At 41.4% G+C, this 16,815-nt stretch overlaps 1 protein-coding gene across 7 annotated transcripts in view; it reads left to right on the forward strand.

Moving 5' to 3' along the window:
- The window catches only part of CFAP299 (cilia and flagella associated protein 299), a 208,855-nt gene that overhangs the window by 24,582 nt on the left and 167,458 nt on the right, over positions 1-16,815 (forward strand). The gene's annotated exons all lie outside the window — the stretch shown is intronic.

Below are 16,815 nucleotides of genomic sequence, written 5' to 3' on the forward strand. Positions count from 1 at the left end.
TCAAGAATACAACTGTGAAAAAATACTCTTAAACGTGAAATTGGTATTGCTAGCAATGGCACATTAAGTTTTGGTTAAAGAAGAGTCCCTGTGAACTGAAGACTTGTGCAGTAGTATGGGAATTTGTTTTAAATGAGGACAATGTATCATGTATGTGATATCTGCAGTCCTGTGCTGTTTTGGAAGATGATCTCAGAAATCACTGATTACTCACTTAAATGTTCCAGAGGTCCCTGAATAACAGGCCAGTACACCTAAAAGTGTCTGAATTGTTCAACAGCAAGCTTCAGTGCAGTTGTGTGCCAAATAGGTCTTGGTTATTGTTAAAAGTAACATGAAAACAATCAAATTACAGGGTCTGGACAGTTGAAGTTTTTGTAATGGGAAGGCACTTCACATGTCCAATAGCAAAAGAAGAGAACTGGAGGCACTTTTCCCTTATGAAGTTGTTTCTTGCTTGCTGGAGGTCATCAGCAAAGATGCGAGAAGATTGGGGGCTCCTTCCACGACTATCTAGCCCAACTGCCTGACCTCTTCGAGGAGAACCAGGAGATGAAGCTTATTCCTGAGGGCATCGTCCCAGTGTCTCCTGAACAAGTGGCAACCAGAAGTTGGCACAGGAAGGGAAGGCATATCCGGAAGAGGATGGTGATGAGTGGCATGGCGAGGCAGGCATGACTGCCATTTTGTAAGAGCACCTAAGGAACAAAAAACCTTGTCCACTAAGCATTAGACTAAAGCTGGCAAGAAATTGTTGCTGTTGAGTGAGAAAAGCCATTGTGTGGCTGCAAAGCCTGGGTGCAATGACTAACATGTAGAATACCTCTGTCCACTGATAGAAGTTCTGCTCTGACTGATGCTGCTTTCCCAGCTGAAATGAGAAAACAAATGGAGGCAAGATGACAGCTGCTAAGACAAGTGGAGTCATTTTGCTAATTGTGGTGGTGAGCTACAGGAAGCAATTAACCTGACACTTTGGCCAGGTTGCTTCAGGGTTTGTCATAGCTCTGATCTGAGGATTTCACTGAACCTTGAAAGAAAAAGAGCCCTGGCTTCTAGTGAGTAAGCGTAGTGTAGGCAGGTGTTGGACAACGCTTCCACACCACACACTGTAAACGCTAATTTTGCTGACATTAAGTTCTGATAATACTTCCAGGGATTTTATATTTAAGATGAATAAAATCTTTTTTCCTGGGACAAGGTTTTTCTTCCATGTGTTATAAACCTAACAGAAGCCTCTGCCACTCTTTATTGCTTCTTGTAGCTTTAAACAACGATAATATTGCATCGGTGTGATAGGTGTATATTAAATTTATGGATGAATAAAGTTGGCATGATGACTCGGAGAGAAATCATTATGAAGATTCAGTTTGTATTTAAAATAAAATTGAAGTGGTCTTATTAGTGGGTGAAGAAAGTTAGAGCTCTTCCCATTACAGGTCCTCCTGAGTTTCCGTGGTCCCATTCCTGCCCTCCTTCCTGTAAGAAGCTGTGTTGTCTGTGTTTGTTTTTAGTCTCTTAATTTTAGAATGAAATACTGGCCCATGACCATGATTGGCAGGTGACAGTGTGACTTCCCAAGAGTGACTTAAAGAGCTTTGTCTCTAGAAATGTCAGAAAAGCTTTTCACTTTGACTAACTCTGTTACAGTGAATGAAATACTTTGTGTTATACCGGAGCTGAACCTGGCAGCAACACAGTCTTTTCCACTGCAGAGCAGGACTTGCTGCAAAAGATTCTGTAGTTGCCACAGTTACGTTCATTTGTTAATGTGTATTAAAAGAAGATTCCTTACATCTGAAATAACATTGTTTTCTTTAAATAATTGCCTGATTCATCACATTATGCTAATCTTAGAGGGATAAAAAGCCATGAGGATTTCTGAAAAGATGCAGGATAGACCTGCTAGTTCGTACATAGACACTCCAGTTATCACCACATTTGTAGGCTTGTCCACAAGGCAGATGGAATATTTTTCTCTCCGTAACTTTCCTCTCTGGCTTGAGCTTACACAAAAGAGAAACAGTTTTTTTTTTTCAGGTGAAGTGCATTTCCAAGTCCAGGATCTAGCTTTCCATAGCGTGAAATTCTGCAGGTTGTGGTCTTCTCAACAGTCATGCTTTGAGATACAAGCAAATATCTTTCTCTTCTTCCAGTGATGGAATAATAATAATAATAATAAAAACATACAACAAAGCCAGGTATTTTGTTGAAGAAAATATATGGAAAACCTCTAAAAAGTTAAACTGGCTGTTAATCTTTGTCTGAAATACATCATGATACTGAAGCTAGGTCCAGCTTTTCCCTCTTCTTAGTGTTATACCTTCTGATGTTAATAACTATCCCCCATTTTAATCACTCCTAGATAAAATAATTAAGGAATTGGAGGAAATATTCACCCATGCATCTAAAATTATATAGCTTTATGTGAATGCCATCTCTGAGATGCATCTCATAAGGCCAATAAGTGACAGCAGGAATGGAGTTAAGATAGGGTCGGTTCCATCTTGTATGTGAGCTTTTCCGGGGACTTAGAAGTTAGCCATTGAACTTGCTCTAAAGTCTAACCTGGCATGTATTTTCAGTTTTCAGGTTTCAATGGTTATGTACATGCTCTTATGTAGTAGAATCATGTCAAAATCAATTTGCTTATTACGTGAAGCCAGCTAAAACCAACAGTCATCTGGCTGTAACTGGGTCCTTTTTCTTGTGTGTGCTATTCTGATTTCAGAAGAGTTTTGCTCTTAAAAGTGATTTTTTTGCAGGTCAACTGTGTATGATAAAGCCTAGACTTCCTTAGATATTTTTATTTACTCACGGAATAAGGCTTAACTGTTCGTAACCTAATAGAAGGTTTGCTTAATTAATAAAGCAACCGGAATAGTCTAGTGCTTGTAACTCTGAATGCAAAGGGATAAATAAAGTAACTGCTCTAAGTGCAGAAGTGCTAGTAGACCACCTTTCTTTCCTTCTCTACTCCTCTATGCGGTTTCCTTTTACCGAAATCCATTCTGAAAGATGTCAGTGAAATGTAGGTTGTTCGGTGGGTCAGGATTTCATCTGAATCCAGGCAGGTCTCCCTCATGGGAAAGGGAGGGCTCAAGGTTAATACTGAGGTGGAAATAAAACCCCCAAACCAGAAAATTTCGCAGTTCTTACTTTTGGTCTTTGTATCACACAGTTGTTTTTTTTTTTTTTTTTTTTTTCCTTTTTTAAACGGGCAGCCTGCCTTCTAAAGCATATAGGGATGCCAGCTTTTGCCTACGTAGCTTTGTCTTCCAATAAAAAGAAACAGGGACTGGCCGTAGCTCTCAGATGCTGCCCATTTCAGCTGAATTTACTTAGTGTGCAGTACTACATTTGCCTAAGGTCTGATCCTTATCTGTGGAGATGAAAGAGAATTACATCACCCCTTCTGCTGTCCAGGGAAGCAGGCTTATTGCTCTGAGAGCCTGTTCCTCATCACGGCTTGCAAATTGTGGCAAGGGCTGCTGATGGAGCCAGTGCTTGCCTTATGGGGAAAGGTGCAGAGTCAGCAGGCCATCATCATCCCCAGACTTTTGTCCAATGACATCAGTTTATTCCTGCTGAAGGTTTGGAGTGCTTTGGAGTGCAAACCATAAACCACAGTCTGTGTGCACATGGTAATAAAGATGGCAATTGCTCATTTGTGGTGCTTTGATTGGGTCAGGTGTGTAGAATCTGTTCCACAGGTTCTTGCAGGTTACATGTGTAAGGTCTGTATGCATGTACAGACCACTTGTTCAAGTTTTATGTTTCTTAATGTACAGGAAAGTTGGTTTCTAAACAGTAAGCAGGCACAGGTACTAGTTTCTATTCCCAGAGGAAATAAGCCCATGTTAAATTCCAAGGAGTAGCTGTATGAAAGTCAATCTGTGGCAGAGAAGCCTTGAACTTCATTGCCATTTCCCTGTCCATCTTGTTACCTCCTTCTTATTTATATTTAGGAGCACCCAAAATGTGAGAGGCAGAATGTGAACAAAGGGTTACTTAAGTCAAGGGTCATTAAACGATTTGTGTTGAACAGTTGCAGAAACATGAACTTTTCCCGGTGTTTTCCTTTATGGCCTGGTCTCCCTCCCTCAGCTGAATTTAAAAAGCACAGTGACAGTCTGAAGTCAGGTGCACTAAGCCCTGTGACACCTGTGTTTTACTGGCACCCTTGGCAGAGCCTGGCCCCACAGCCACCTTTCACACCCAGTTTTTGGTTTGACTGCAGCTGTGGTGAGAAACACTCTGCCTGCGTTTTTGCTAGCAAACACATTTAAACCCTAGTGATTTAGGACTTTCATTTTGGAAGGTAACATAAATTAACTTGCTGAACACTCACATCAGAAAAGTGATACAACTGTCTTGAAATCATGACCTGGAATGAATTATGCCTTATGACTAGTCCTAAACATTTTTATTTCTTTTCAAATGGTGCTTTTTGTCTGTTAATTCTGTTGGACAACCTTTGTGGTTTTGTTTTTTTTTTTTTTTTCCAACATTTGTCAGGTTGATGTACAGAGAGATAAAATTTAGAAGCTCTTATAAATAGGCAGTAAAAGAAATACAGATGGGTTGAATCTTCTTCCTTATCAGCTGAAAAAAAGAAAAGGTTCATGAAACAGGAGAGTCCAGCAGAACAGCTGCCCTGAACCGCCACTCCCCTTGTTTTTGTGTGTTGGGAGATAGAGTGGCTATGCAGCAGGAGGATGGACTGGGGCTTTCAGAGGTGGTGGACTGTGCGGCTCTGTTGGAAGGGGAATTGCCTTTCCTGTTTCTGGCCTTGCTCTGAAGAATGCAGGTGCTCATGGCTTTGGCCGTTCCTCAGGCTGCTGTTGTCCTTGCTCCTCCAGCATGGGTGAGGCACGGCTGCCTCACCGAGTGAGGACATGAAAGAGGAAAACACCTTTCAGTGAAACAGTAAGTGGTGGCTGTCTCTGTCCTCATCCTTCACAGTCAGTATTTTCAGTCTACCACTTGACCTGTTTCAGGGTCTTTTTCCTATTGGATTTCAGGCTCTTTAGAAAGGACAGCTGTGTTTGTCTTCATGACTTGGCTGTCTGGCTCTGAGTGTTTCACGTTGTGTTCTTGCATTTGCGTTGCTGCCACAGTGAGCTTGACAGATAAGACAAAATAAATTGTTGTGATGTGAGCTGCATAGCTTTCTCCTTTTGTTCAGCTACCAACAGAGCAGAGGTTTAAGTATATTTCCATCTCTCTGTGCTCCTTCCTCTCAAAAACAGTGCCACAGACTTGTGTGCATTTAAGTGGCACTGATTCACTGTCACTGCAGGTCCTCATCCAAGTGAGTGCTTGGGCTATTGGGACCCAGGGTCTCTATAGATCCTGTGGCAGAACTGGTCAGGATTCCCCTGCCTGTCTTTTCATTGCAGAGTCCGACTGCACCTTCAGCAGTAGCAGGCCCTCAGCTGGCCCCTCTCAAACGCCGACGTTGGACTGCTGGCAGTGTGCGTGCTGTTGACGTGGCTGGACTGGTCTGCAGGCAGCGGTGGGCAGTCTGCATGCACAAGTCTGTGTGGGCTGCCGGTCCTTGCCAGCCATCTGTCAGCGGCCATTTCCAGGCTCTTTCCTACAGCTCCAGCCAGCTGTGCCAGTCTATTTGTGCTTATGGTTTAACGGCAGAAACCCGCTGTTTTTTTTTTCTAACTGGTGCTGCTTAGGAACAGGTTTGCTGCAGGCAAAACGAACACACAGAATGTTTGTGTATTATTTTTTTTCCTGTCCTCTCAGAGATTTCTAGCTTTGATTCAATCTCTTTCTCAGCCTGTCATTTGATCAATCAGTAGCTGAGTGCGTGTGGACATTGTTGCTTAACTCTAGCTGGGTCCTGCAGTGGTGTCAGAAAGGCCTCTGGCTAGCTTGTAGTATGGGGAATGGTTTTCTGCAGAAGCACGTGTGCTGAGCTGTGAAGCAGGTGGTGAGTCTGCAGCAGCCTGCAGCAAATACTGAACTTGTTACTGCTGAACAATGCCAGGCGTATGCTTGTGTGGGAATAAAGTCAGCCAAGACGTAATCACATTCTGCGGTGTTCACCAAGTGTAGCTCTTGTGGGTACAGAAAGTCCAGACAGGAATACAAAACCTTTGTTCCGGCTGTCCTCTGGTTATGTGGAATGAGCTATTGCGGATCCAGCTCTTGGCTCTTGAGTAATTTCCGAAAATAGTGCAAACATAATCCTTTCTGAGGGCACAGATGGTGGTATTGTGGCTTTATGCACTGTTGTGCTGTGAGTTAGAGAAGTGTGGTGTTGTCAATATATTGCTCAAAGTAAGGGAACTGGAAAAAAAGCCTCTTTCTACTGTTTAAATTTAGTCATGTATCTACTGGAAGGGGTTTCTGATATGTGCAAAATTCCTTGCCAGTCTAGTTTTTTGCCCATTTACAGTCCAAAGCGTTTTTTGTCCTGAAACTTTAATACAGAATCAGCAAATCTCACCTGAAGGGCTTGAAAGTTGAGATTGCTCCACTGAGCTTCATGAAAAAAGCTGTATTTTGGTTTGTATTTGTGGAAAGATGAGTTCTGCGTATGACTGTTTTATCATTTGTTAAACTGATCTGTTTCTTCTCATTTTAATAATTCAATGATCCTTGAAGTACTGGGTGCTTAGTCTAACCTGAGGAGCAAGGTTCATCCTTAGAGATGTCATCATCTAGGATCTTTTCAGGTTAGTAAAAGTAAGCTTCTTGGGTAGTGTCTAAGTAAAATTTAAAATAGGAAAATGATTTTTCAGAAGGTTCTATATCTCTTTTTGGGATACAATCTGTATGAAATTTGTCGCATGCAGATTCTGCACAAAACAAATTCTTTAAACCTATAAATTACCTGCATGTTCTTGCAATAAAAGATTGTAAATGATTATTGTTTAATTTTTCATAGCCATGCCATACAGTAAGGTCCTGAGAGCAGCATATATAACAGTTTGGCAAACAGTCTTTTTTTTTTTTTTTTTTCCCTGTCGTAAATGAACACGCTTCTATTACTTTCCAAGTCCATCTTCCGTATTTTTTTCATAGTCCTCCTTAACTTTGTCCTTGCCTGACCCTGGGACTGCTTTCAAGATGGAATCCTGGAAAGGACTTGACTTTGAGTTTTTAGAGTGAAATAATGACCTTGTTGATTTTCACAGCTAGGATTTCACCTGAAGACTATACCAGCAAAGATGAACCTCACAATTTAAGCTTTCATTTGCATTTAAAAAAGCAGACAAACAACAAACCAACCAACCAACAACAACAACAAATGCTTGCTGACAAAATTATTTTATCACAAGTAGCTTCAAGACTGTATACTTCAAAAAAGATAGATGTGCGTAATGTGGGCATAATTTTGGTGCTGTCTCTTTTGTAAAAGCTTAATGAATTAAGTACTTAGTATTGGTTATTACTTAGCAGTGGTGTACTGTTGTTGTTTGTTTTTTTCCAGTCTAACTTATTCAGAGGTGCAAGAAAATATCTGTTCAAATATCAATTGCAGATGGACAGGTGTTATTTAATTCCCAGAAAAAAAGTCCTAAAAAACTGGTAAAACAGCTTAGAAACAGAACATGTGACCAGAGCTCCTGGACTGCAGGATTTAAAGTTAGCTTTTATATTGTTTTTAATTCAGTTCTTTCAGCAGGAAACTTTTACATTCAGACTTGGAATGAAATATTAGTTTCAAACATCACATTCCACCAGACCTAAAGGCTGTCATTTTGTATCCTGTATGCCCCCGTTTGCAACTTAGAGGAAAAAAGCTTTGTTTCTTTATAATCACAGAATTGTAAGGGTTGGAAGGGACCTCGAGAGATCACTGGATCCAACCCTGCTGCCAAAGCAGGTTCCCTAGAGCAGGTTGCCCAGGTAGGCATCCAGACGGGTCTTGAAAATTTCCCTAGAAGGATACTCTGCAACCTCCCCGGGCAGCCTGTTCCAGTGCTCCCTCAACCTCACTGTGAAGAAGTTCTTGCACATGTTGGTGCAGAACTTCCCGTGCTCCATTTTGTGGCCATTGCCCCTTGTTCTGTCCCCACAAATCACTGAAAAGAGTTGTTCTTTTGTCAACAGTCCTTACTGTTTACTCAAGCCAAAAGATCAATGGAGATCTTCCATGTCAGAGTTCGCAGCGTTTAAGAGGAAAAACAACTGGTCTGAGTGCCCTGTTTTACTGCTTATCAGGGTCCTTCTTGTCTGCTCTCCAGAGTGCTTTCGGAATCTCTACGTTGTGGTTGTAAAACTGTAAAAATGAGAGACAGAAATGTACTGTTGGAATTGAGAAAGTGGGAGTAGAAAAGACAAAGATTTGTTGAAATAAATTTGTTGAAATATATGAGGCCTATGGCTTGGTTGTTTGGCTTTCACTGGCTTGGTGATTTAAAAAAAAAAAAAAAAAAAAAAGGCAAGTGTTTGACAAGCTGCATTCATGGGATAACTTTTAATTTCCACTTGCTTTCTTTCATCTGTCTTCCTAAATGTCAGTTGTAGTCACCCAGGATGGGTTTTGGTACTCTACATTTTCAGAACAATGATATAAACTGAGTTCTGACCCAGCATGTTACTAAAATCCCATGTTTTCTTAATCAGCCCTTGAAAAACAGTGGGAAGATAGCAGTTTTATAAACCTGGACTTTAGTGAGCTAAAGAGTAGATGGTTTCAAAGTTGAAAATGACCACTTCATACTCATACATTATCAGTCTCTTCCAGTTTCAATTTCTGGCTGCTCTAAAGTCTTAGCCCTCACAGGAAACACTGTAATAAGCTGATCTCATTTACCGAAGTGTGCATCATTGTGTTGAAGCCACGCTTGAGAGAAGAGTTTGTATTTCTCATGCCAAATGCCTGTCAAAGTTTAAGGGTTCCAAGAGAGAAAAATTTATTAGACCAGCTGATGTTCTTGCAGAAATGAGGCAAGTTTTCAAGCTCATGTCCAAGCTAATGTCTCAATTTGTCTAATAAAAACTGTTACTTTTTTGCAGTGATACCTTGTCCCTTGAAGATCACAAAAGCAGCATGAAGGTGGGCACCATCAAATCATGCCTGGTTTGACATTGCTGTGCAGTCCCTATTTCATTGCTGGGCACTGGTTCAGAGCCACCGACGTCTCTATTGTCTGTCATCCTAACTAGCCTTGCCACCATTTTATTCCTCTTCTCCTCTGCAGAGGAAAATCTGGCTTTGGGTGCTATGCATAAGCAACCAGTGTTAGGAGGCACCTCTTTGTCTCCGTGCACTGGTGAGCTCTGCCAGCAGCACTGCTTTAGCCCAGCCGTGTTCCTCAAGGCTATCCCAGTGCAAGGACTCCTGTAGAGCATGCTGTCCCAGGTGCCACAACCCCACAGAATGTTCCCTCAGGGTACAGGGAGCGCTGTGCAGGTTCCCTCTCGCCCTCCTGGTGTCGTCTCTTAAAGTGGGTGATGCTTCTGGAGCATCTGGGAAACCCTGGGCCAGCCAAGCGAGCTCTGTCCAGCACGCTTAGGCACAGTGCATATGTAGCAGCAAATGGACGCTTCGACTGCATTTTACCTAGGAAATTCACCTGAAAAATCCATTTTTGTCTTTGCTCTTCTGGAAGGTCAGCAGCTGCCCGTAGCTAAAACTTCTAGCACAGATCTCCACGTACCCTCTTTGCTCCTTTGAGTACTGATGTTACACCCAGCTGTGCAAGCCTTCATTTTGCAGCCATGAGTAATTGTGTGAGCATGGTAAGTATGTGTGTTAGTATGAACAGCAGAGTAGCTTTCCTGAGTATATCTATTTTTAGAGGATGAATGGGTGTGTGTTTAAAAACTATATGAAGTTTAAATACAATTGTATTATAGGGGAAAACTAAAGGGCCTGCGCTCTGAAGACTGGGGGAAAAGAAAAACAAAAAAAATAACCAAACCATCAACACCCCTTCTCAACCCCAGACCAGTAGCTGGAGTTCTGTCAATGATGTATAAAGGATCACTTTAAAATTGTGGCATCGTTTACTTCCACAGTGATTTATTTATTTTAATGAAATAACCAAAGGAAGGCCTTGTGCATTTGATGGTTCTTCAAGTGGGCTTTAATGACTTAAGGAGCCTTTTGATGTCCTGTGAAAACATGATTCTGTACCTTAGTACTCTTGATTGCTCGGGTTATATTTTCATTCAGTGTCAGCGGCTGTGTTTACTTGCTTTTGGACCAGTATCAAGACCTTTTGGCCAGACTGGACTTCATGGTTTCCTTAAAGCTAGGTGATAAACTTTGGAGCATCCTTTGCACTTGTGGTGTTAGATGAGAGCTGGTGTATTCAAGGACCCAAAAGGATGCTAACCTTACAGGCACAAAATCCCTCCTGTTAATGTACTTTGTGTCATTTAAGTTACCTCTCAAACAGCAAGAGTTGGATCCAGTTTCCTTTGAAGTGCTTCATTCCTGACTGCAGAAGCATCCATTATGTAGGAAGGGATTGCAGAACTCACTCAGCTGACGTTTTCAGATATACTCTGAAGAAATGGAAGTCAGAGTACGACATGCAAGTAAAATATTTAAACAGTAATGTTTTTAGGTAACTTTTAATAAAATCTTAGCTTGGCTTCAGAATGAATCCTTGCTTGTTGTTGTGTGATGTGGTTACATGAAGGGGAGCTCCTCTTGGAACATGTCTGGAACATTCACCCGAGGGTGCAAAAAATATTAAAGGATTCATTTGCCCTCAGGCATGTGTAATGTGGAAGACAGCCACCTGGGAGTTCACAAATTAAATTCCTGGATTATCTTCTATCACAGGAAAGGAAGTGTTTGGTGCTTGAATGGCGTATTGCAACACATTAGCCCCGAGTTTTGCTGTGGAGATAATTGTGTGGGGCACCAGTACTCTGTAAGGCTTCTCAGATGTGTTTTAATTGTTCTGTTTGAAGCTCCAGTAGCTGATACAGTACATTGAATAACTGAAGAAAATATAAACATCTAGTAGCTTCTGTCTGTTCAGACAACTTGTTTGTTTCATTAACGCTTTTTCTGAACTGTTTCCACTGATCTTACCTGCCATGGGGCTGCTGCTTACCTCTGCTTCTTGGACAGAGATTGCAGTCTTCGGCCTGTCACAGTTGCTTATGATGGCAGTTTTCATCTTTTCATGCATTTGGTGAACTCAGGCCAAGTGTGGATTTGGTGATCTTTGGTGTCCTGGGACAGTAATAAGTGATTGCATGTCACTAAAAATGGTGCTCAGCTTATGCCAGACTGGTTAAGCCTGATGATTCAGGCTCCTGCAAAACGTGTTGGACTTTTTATTTATTTATTTTATCATGGATGGGCTAGCAGCTGTGTCAAAATGTAGCATAAGTTTGTAGCTGATGATCAAGCAGCCAAGAGACAGAAAGAATGAAAAAAAAAAAAAAAAAGCTATGTGAAATCTGTCCCATGTTTTATGGATGAGGGTTGTTGTGTTTGTTGTTGTTGTTGTTGTTGTCCTCCTCCTTATCTGAAGCTGTCCACCTCCACTTTTTATTAGATTTACAGGTGGGATAGACCTGCACTGAAGTTGGCTATGCCAAGTATCATCTACAGTTTTCACTTAGGTCCTCTATTTGTAGATTTATTTTTCCTGGATTTTGCTGAAAATTTGAAATACAGCTTTAATTGACAGAAATAAAATCTGTACACCTCTGCTGCACTGAACAGGATTCCTTTGGGCTAGCACTAGTTCAGAAGTGTTTTATTGGCACAGGATAATACTGAAAGTCTGTAAGGTCAGTGAAAACGTGGATTAAAACCTCCCAATCTAGCAAAGTGATCCTGCTAAGGTGAATATTGGAACAGCCATGTAGAAGTGAAGCAGTGAGGAAGGAAATCTAGACAAAGAAGGAACAACTGATAAATGCAGACATGCGAAGGTTTTTCCCCTAAGACTGGATCCTGTGAAGGGAAGGAAAGAGCCAGCGTTCAACTGGAGAATTTAGGAATTTCATTTGCAGTCAAAAGCTCTGTGACAAGCCAAGGAACATCAGCTTCCTGAGAAGCTTGAACAAACTAAACTGAACTCAAAGCAAACTGAACAGAAATGGGAAGTTTGCTTGGCACCTTGCAAAAGCATAAGCTTGAATTTCACTGAAAATGTAATGGATGGCAGCGAAGAAACGTTTCAGATATTGTTCAGGAGTGGGTTGCAACCTGTCATTTGGATAACCAAGGTCAACACACTTGCTATTGTAAGTTAATTTAAATCAAACAGAGCAAACTGTCACTGCAGCTATTTGTTTTAAAACCATCAGGAAGCTGTAACTAATCATGCAGCAACAGGCGTGTCGTACCACAAAAGCTGCTGTTTTGAAGCTTGTGCATATGTGCAAAAACATACAGAGGGTTTGTAAGCAATGCTGTCTGTAAAGACATAGGAGCCCAGGATTTTACCTTCAGCTGTTGTAAGGATGAAGTACTGCTAGGAATTAATTCTATTAGTGAAGTGGGAGCAGTTGCATCAGTTTGAAGAGTGGTTCTTTTACAATATTTTTAATGCCCATTTTTTCCCCAGTGTTAACTGGGATTATTTGCTTTGATGATTGCCTTGGTTTCTGTGGCAGAAATCCATGTATTAATATTAAGCAAACCACAAAAATTCCTATCCTTGCATCTTTGAGGATGACATCACCTCTTCTCTTCTCTTTTGAAAAACTGACCAGTATGTAGTTGGAAATTGTTAGCTTTGAAGCCTTTCTGCCACAATGAAGAAGGGCTATAAAAGCAGGGTGAGCTGCCCACCAGTCAGTGGGTGTAAGGGACAGTAAGTGCGTTATACTTGAGCATTGGCGGAGTTTTAGAGGATAGGGCATAGCATGCGATGTGGTTGTGAGGAGGGTATAAGACCAAACCTGTCATTGGTGTACGGTGCTTGCCATCTGATGCATAGGCTTGCTGAAAAAAATAGAGAGGATGATACTGTAGTGCAGTAGCAGTTGTCACCTGAAATCCTTGGATGTTTCCAGTTTCAGTGACATGTAAGACTCTCTGTGTGAGTGTGCATGACATACAGGCAAGGATACCGGAATATAGTTCTATACTTTAACTTCAGGATTTTATTACTGAAGGAACACAGTTTCCTTCTAGCTCCCAAGAAGTTTTCTAGCAGCTCCCTTTTCTTTACAAGAAAGCTTTTGGAGATATATGTGAGAATCACAGAAACACAGTAAGCCCTTATTAAGTACAAATTAATAAGACAAAACCACCAGAAAGGTAGTGAGGTGCAGGCTTGAGAGACCTGTGGTCTCAGTATCTCAGTCTGTATTTCCTTGGCAAAAGTGATGAGGGAAAGGTTGTAGAGGAGCCTGCTTGCAGAGGGAAAGGTTTACTGAGGTGTGTCTGGGGAGGAGATGAGGATTTGCGTTTTATTTGGGGACAAAGCTGATCATATCATGTGTGACTGTTAATTACTGAACAGGGAATATGGTAAAGACTGTAATTCCTTGCTGCACTTAGTTTGATGCTTTCTCTAGATAGGGTGTGTATTTACAGGCTACACTTGAGTACAGGGCGCTCAATTTCTGAAGACAGAAGTTTCCCACCTCCTGGCCCTCTGTGATTCATTTTGGTAAAGAGGAGGTAGAGTATAGCCCTGAAATCTTTCCTATTTGATTTTAGTTTGTCAGCTATGAGAGACCAGCGTTATCAATTTACTGGTGAAATTTTGACTTGGTGAGCATTGCAACAGCTCGTATGAGGCTGTGTTTGCTATGCAGGTGCCTTATTTGCTCAGCTGGCCACAGGCATCAGAAGTATTTTCCATTTCTTCTTGTGAAAATTGTGGAGCCAGCAAAAGATCTGACCATTGAAGAAAGTGACAGATTTTCCTTCTCTAAGGAAAATCTTCTAGGCTTCTTATTATTGATCAGCCTGCAAAGGGCAAGCATCCATTCACTAGTTATTAGTTCTTATCTGCTGTTGCAATGGTCTCTGTTAGCTGGTCAAGTCAAATATATGCCTGTCTTTGCATGTCGCAAACCATGTTCAGTTCCTCCCTTTTGCTTCTCAGCCCTAGGGAGCTGTTAGTAATTTACTCTCTTAGCTTATCCCTAGAATGTCCCTTTCCTAATTTGGGTTATTTCACATGGTGTGCATTGCTACCTGGTTGTGCAAAGTCAAGAGGCAAGTAACTGATCACATGATCTCTAAACATCATAAAATCAAATCTTTTATTTAAAGGTTTTGCAGTAATAATAAGAGACCAAGTGATGGTTGTACATTTTTAAAAGCATTTCTGTTGTATTTATTTGGAGACAAAGATTAAGTATTTGAATTTCAAGAGGTTTGCACTTGCACTTTATGGCCAGGTGGCTTGGATTTGAATTCTTGTGGTGGCAAATCTCCAAAACTGGATAGATACAATATATGTACTCTGTGTAACTCTAGCCACTCGTTGTAGTGTAATCCCCCAAATGGCTTCAGTTAATCAGAGATTTCACCTTTTCCCTCATAGAAGCTTAAAGGCAATGTAAAAATATTAAATTCTTATTCACATTCTAACACTTGCTTTTAGTATGTTTTATCTCTGATCAAAAGCCACGGTTCCTTTCTACCAAGAAGTCTTATTTCATGACCACAGCACCTGATACCGAGTTATTGGGTTTGGCCTGGGTTTTCTAAGCAAGCTATAACATAACACATAAGACAATTTTCACATAAAGCAAAATTACGATATTCCATGTGCTTTACCAAATTTGGTTTTAATGGCAAAAGGATATTTTCTACAGCAGAGATATGCCTGGTGTTGTATCAGCTTTCATGCCAGTTTCCCAGTGTGGCAGGCGTGCAATTTCATCCACGTACCTCTTGTGTGCACGGAGCACGGTGCTCAGCAAGGTGAAGAAGGCACCGACAGCACATGGTGACTGGGCCTTAGGTGCCTGGGGTGCAGGTGGGTGTTCTTGTGCACAGGGCCTGATGGCCACGGATGCTCTCAGCAGATTCCCTAGTTCCCCTGACTGTTCTCCCTAAATTTGTGGGTTTGGGACATATGGTCATGAGGCACAAATAAGGTGAAAGCAGAGGCAGCTCCCGGTGAGCTAATGGGTGAGGGCACCACACAAGGCACTGTCCTGCCTTCAGTTTGCAATAAAATCTGTTCCTGATTGTGAATTGGCCATCTAAATAAGCATGTTCTTAAATTTGTCAGAAATCTTGGAGTGTTTCCATGTGACAGAGATTGTGAGTTCAGTTTTTATCCTCTCATGCTTAGGAGAACACTCCTCACTCACCTGTTGGCACACTGCGGGTGAGGATTTCCCAACATACCCCTTGGGCTGCTCAAGGTGACTGCACGTCCTCTGTGGCTTTGCCACAGCAGTCGGACTTCTGCGATGGCACCCACTTTGTTGTGCTGCAAGTGTCGTGGGGGTGTGTTCATCTGGCTTCTGAGTGCTCAGTTAACACCTAGAGGTGAAAAGTTATTTTTAAAAAGTGAAAAATAGTACTCTGTAAAGTGTCACTTTTCCTTTTTAACTTTTCCCTGTTCTTTTACTAAGAGGAAATAATTAAGTAAAGAGAAAATAAATGGGGAAGGGAATACACATACTGTAGGCAGGCTTTTCTTTTTCCCTGAAACATTTCAGCTAGAATTGCGAACACCATAGCAACAAAAAGATTTTTAACAATTTTATTTTCGTGTAGTCCCCCTGTCCATTAACTTCTTGTTTTGATAATTAGACTTGATTAACAGTGATTTTTCTGTCTGGTACTACAGAGAACTCAGCATGCCAATCCGATGGAATAATGGAACGCAGATTAATAAATGAGCTGTAAGACTGAGGGATATTTGCACACATGGGTTTTCAGCATTTACCTTCTGGTGCAATACAAGTGCATTCTGCTTTTTCAGTGATTCAGCAAATTGCTTTTTCAAGTGACTGTTGCTATTTCACAGCCTGGAAGGTAGTGGCATTTCAAAGGCTGGCAAACAGCACTTTGGACTGGCAGCTGCCTAAGTTAAATCTCCCACTTTGTATTCAGTCATCTGCCCTAGTAATTTGTTGTTAAATATCAGTGCTGATATGCGATTGTGGTTATTCTCACAAAGAGTTTGTTACCATCGTACTGAACGTGGTATGAACTCAATGCTGATTGCAGTAATTGAATGATGTTTGCATTAAGCCTGCAGACATGGAATCTCTTTCTCCTTGGTGAGTTCAGGAATTCTCGTCTCTGTGGTGAAAAATACCGCGACTTGTCAGAGGATCTGCCTTCTGTCTTTGTGCACGTGAGCCCTCTGCTTCATGGAAGAACATGTGAGTCTTTTCAAAGGGAGAATACCGACTTACCTGTTAAAACCATAGCTAAATGCACTGCACTAGAACAACTGGCTTTGCATCTAAATCCATAAATGGGAGCGATATGACTGGCTTTGGTGAGATGTTTTGCTGTACTTTCAAAAAAACTGTTGGCTTTGTCTGGCCTCAGCTGCTAGGCATTGGTTTTGGCACAGCCCTCCTGCTAAATTAATGAGCTTGAAAATATCCGGTATTTTCTCCACATGAAGATATTTATAACTTAGTCACCTCTTCATCTTTATGATAAGCGCTTCCAACCGTACCCACGTACCGGTCTTTGAAGTACATCTTCAAGGCATATGCTTCCTAGTTTGGCAGCGCAGTGAGATAGGCTTGTCCATTGCTAATTGCCAGTGGGTGTTAAGGGGAGGGAGGTAGCATGGAGGCTTTCAGGGGCCTTCACTCATTCAGTTCTCTCAAATGTTGTGTAGTTAGTAACAATGCTGGGCTGTTTTATATGCTTACACAGGTCTCTTGGTCTCCCCCAATGCAGGTGCTTTTATAATATTATAAAATACG

The sequence above is a fragment of the Anas acuta genome, chromosome 4 (genome assembly GCF_963932015.1).
Source record: "Anas acuta chromosome 4, bAnaAcu1.1, whole genome shotgun sequence".
Taxonomy (NCBI): Eukaryota; Metazoa; Chordata; class Aves; order Anseriformes; family Anatidae; genus Anas; species Anas acuta.